The 4,529-nt window shown below is 35.1% G+C and overlaps 1 non-coding gene across 1 annotated transcript; it reads right to left on the bottom strand.

Moving 5' to 3' along the window:
- Positions 1-3,346: 3,346 nt before the first annotated feature.
- LOC136128637 (U4 spliceosomal RNA) lies at positions 3,347-3,484 on the bottom strand. Its single transcript, XR_010656226.1, has one exon. It is a non-coding gene; the product is annotated as a U4 spliceosomal RNA (small nuclear RNA).
- Positions 3,485-4,529: the final 1,045 nt, after the last annotated feature.

The following is a 4,529-nucleotide window of genomic DNA, read 5'->3' as shown; positions in this document are numbered from 1 at the left end:
AAATACTAGCAATCATAATCCAACAGCACATTAAAAGGGTAATACACCATGACCAAGTGGGGTTTATCCGAGGAATGCAAGGATTCCTCAACATATGCAAATGAATCAATGTGATAAACCATATTAACAAACTGAAGGAGAAAAACCATAGGATCATTTCAATAGATGCAGAAAAGGCTGTTGACAAAATTCAATACCCATTTATGGTAAAAAGCCTCCAGAAAGTAGGCATAGAGAGAACTTACCTCAAAATAATAAAGGCCAAATATGACAAACCCACAGGCAATACCACTCTAAATGGTGAAAAACTGAAACCATTTCCACTAAGATCAGGAACAAGACAAGGTTGCCCACTCTCACCATTATTGTTCAACATAGTTTTGGAAGATTTAGCCACAGCAATCAGAGAAGAAAAAGAAATACAAGGAATCCAAATCAGAAAAGAAGAAGTAAAGCGGTCACTGTTTGCAGATAACATCATACTATACATAGAGAATCCCAAAGATGCTATCAGAAAACTACTAGAGCTAATCAATGAATTTGGTAAAGTAGCAGGATACAAAATTAATGCACAGATATCTCTTGCATTCCTATACACTAATGATGAAAAATCTGAAAGAGAAATTAAGGAAACACTCCCATTTACCACTGCAACAAAAAGAATAAAATACCTAGGAATAAACCTACCTAAGGAGACAAAAGACCTGTATGCAGAAAACTATAAGACACTGATGAAAGAAATTAAAGATGATACAAACAGATGGAGAGATATACCATGTTCTTATATTGGAAGAATCAACATTGTGAAAATGACTATACTACCCAAAGCAAGCTACAGATTCAAAGCAATCCCTATCAAACTACCATTGGCATTTTTCACAGAACTAGAGCAAAAAATTGCACAATTTGTATGGAAACACAAAAGACCCCGAATAACCAAAGCAAACTTGAGAAAGAAAAATGGAGCTGGAGGAATCAGGCTCCTGGACTTCAGACTATACTACAATGCTACAGTAATCAAGACAGTATGTTACTGGCACAAAAACAGAAATATAGATCAATGGAACAGGGTAGAAAGCCCAGAGATAAACCCACACACATATGGTCACCTTAGCTTTGATAAAGGAGGCAAGAATATAAAATGGAGAAAAGACAGCCTCTCAATAATGGTGCTAGGAAAACTGGACAGGTACATGGAAAAGAATGAAATTAGAACGCTCCCTAACACCACACACACACACACACACACACACACACACACACAAACCTCAAAATGGATTAAAGACCTAAATATAAGGCCAGACACTATCAAACTCTTAGAGGAAAACATATGCAGAACACTTTTTGACATAAATCACAGCTGTATCTTTTTGGACCCACCACCTAGAGTAATGAAAATAAAAACAAAAATAAACAAATGGGACCTAATTAAACTCAAAAGCTTTTGCACAGCAAAGGAAACAATAAACAAAAGTTAAAAGTCCACAGAATGGGAGAAAATACTGTGAATAAATGATGCGACCCACATGGGATTAATCTCCAAAATATACAAACAGTTCATGCAGCTCAATATTAAAAAGAAAAAAACCCAACCCAATCAAAAAATGGGCAGAAGATCTAGATAGACTCCTCCAAAAAAGATATAAATATGGCCAAAAAGCACATGAAAAGGTATTCAACATCGCTAATTATTAGAGAAATGCAAATCAAAACCACAATGAGATATCACCTAACACCTTTCAGAATGGCCATCATCAAAAAGTCTACAAACAATAAATGCTTGAGAGGGTGTAGAGAAAAGGGAATCCTCCTACACTGCTGGTGGGAATGTAAATTTGTACAACCATTACGGAGAAAGGTACGGAGGTTCCCTAAAAAACTAAAAATAAAACTTTCATATCATCCAGCAATCCCACTCCTGGGCATATATCCAGAGAAAATCATAATTCGAAAAGATACATGCACCGCAAAGTTCATAGGAGCATATTTACAATAGCCAAGACATGCAATCGTATGTCCATCGACAGAGGAATCGATAAAGAAGATGTGGTACATGTATACAATGGAAGGTTACTCAGCCAGAAAAAAGAATGAAATAATGCCATTTGCAGCAACATGGATCCAACTAGAGATTATCATACTAAGTGAAGTAAGTCAGAGAGAGAAAGACAAATATCACATGATATCACTTCTATGTAGAATCTTAAAAAATGATACAAATAAACTTATTTACAAAACAGAAACAGACTCACAGGCTTTGAAAACAAATTTATGGTTACCAAAGGGGAAAGGTGTTGGGGGGAGGGATAAATTAGGAGTTTGGGATTAACACATATTTACTACTATATAAAGAATAGATAATCAATAAGGACCTACTGTATAGCACAGGGAAGTCTATTCAATATTCTATAATAACCTATATGGAAAAAGAATCAGAAAAAGAATGGATACATGTATGTGTATAACTGAATCGCTGTGCTGTACACCTGAAAGTAACACAACATTGTAAATCAACTATACTCCAATATAAAATAAAAAAGTAAAAAGTAAAATAATGCCATTTTAAACAGTAACAAAAAAACCCACCAAATTTCCAGGAATATGTCTAAGAAAAATCAAAACACCTACAAAGACAACCACAGAACATTACTGAATAAAATTAAAGGAGATCTAATTAATGGAATTGTATGAATTTTCATGTTAGAAGACTTACTATAAAAATTTTAATTTCTCCCGTGCTGAAATATAGATTCAACTTAGTCCTAATAGAAAAAGTCCTAGCAACATTTTGTGTGTGTCAATGAGGTGATTTTTAAATTTATATGGGAATGAGTGGGACTAGGACAACCAACACAATTATGAACAAAAAATAATAAAGTTAGAGACCTTGTAATACCAAAAATCAAGACTTATGTCGCTGCAATAGGGGAGCAGTATGAAAAAGGCAGGAGCTTAGACAAATTTACCACGGAACAGAATGCAGACTCTAACAGTGTATCTGTCCAAATTTAGTCACTGATTCATATGCTGCAATGAGAGAAAGAATGGTCTTTTTAAATAAGTGGTACTGGGTCACTGGATATCCATATGGAAAAGAAACAAATCTGGATTCCTCCCTAGCTCACATCATGGTCAAGAATAAATTACAGACAAAACTACACATTTTTAGGCTCTGAATGTAAAAGGTAAGACAATGCAATTTCTCGAAGACGATATAAGAGTTTATCTTTCTGAACTTGGAGAGGCAGAGATTTCTTAAAGTGCACACAAAAAAATCACTAACTATAAAGCAAAAAAACTGATAAGCTAGACAATATTAAAATTCACATTTTCTAGTTATTGAAAGGAAAAAAAATGCAAGCCATAAAGTGAAAGAAGTTACATGTGATAACAATGTTCAATGAAAGACAACATAGTTTTCAAATAGCAATAATTGTGCCTTGGATAAACCTCACTGGCTACGATACTGCCATTGGGCAAAACTTGAAAGAAAGTATAAAGAACAAATGGAACAGGATAGAAGGCCCAGAGATAAACCCACACACATATGGTCACCTAATCTATGACAAAGGAGGCAAGGATATACAATGGAGAAAAGACAGTCTCTTCAGTAAGTGGTGCTGGGAAACCTGGACAGCTACATGTAAAAGAATGAAATTAGAGCACTCCCTAACACCATACACAAAAATAAACTCAAAATGGATTAAAGACCTAAATGTAAGACCGGACACTGTAAAACTCTTAGAGGAAAACATAGGAAGAACACTCTGACAAAAATCACAGCAAGATCTTTTTTGACCCACCTCCTAGAGTAATGAAAATAAAAACAAAAATAAACAAATGGGACCTAATGAAACTTCAAAGCTTTTGTATAGCAAAGAAAACCATAAATGAGCTGAAAAGACAACCCTCAGAATGGGACAAAATATTGTGAACAAATCATGCAACCCACAAGGGATTAATCTCCAAAATATACAAGCAGCTCATGCAGCTCAATATCAAAAACAAAACTACCCAATCCAAAAATGGGCAGAAGACCTAAATAGACATTTCTCCAAAGAAGACATAGAGGTGGCCAAGAAACACATGAAAAGGTGCTCAATGTCACTAATTATTAGAGAAATGCAAATCAAAACTACAATGAGGTATCACCTCACACCGGTCAGAATGGCCATCATCAAAAAATCTAGAAACAATAAATGCTGGAGAGGGTGTGGAAAAAAGGGAACTCCCTTGCACTGTTGGTGGGAATGTAAATTGATACAGCCACTATGGAGAACAGTATGGAGGTTCCTTAAAAATCTAAAAATAGAACTATCCTACGACCCAGCAATCCCACTACTGGGTATATACCCTGAGAAAACCATAACTCAAAAAGTCATGTACCAAAATGTTCATTGCAGCTCTATTTACAATATCCAGGACATGGAAGCAACCTAAGTGTCCATCAACATGAATGGATAAAGAAGATGTGGCACATATATTCAATGAAATATTATTCAACCACAAAAAGAAACAAAATCGAGTTA

Source organism: Phocoena phocoena, chromosome 9 (genome assembly GCF_963924675.1).
Source record: "Phocoena phocoena chromosome 9, mPhoPho1.1, whole genome shotgun sequence".
In the NCBI taxonomy this organism is placed as follows: domain Eukaryota; kingdom Metazoa; phylum Chordata; class Mammalia; order Artiodactyla; family Phocoenidae; genus Phocoena; species Phocoena phocoena.
This window is presented reverse-complemented; position numbering and strand designations above follow the sequence as displayed.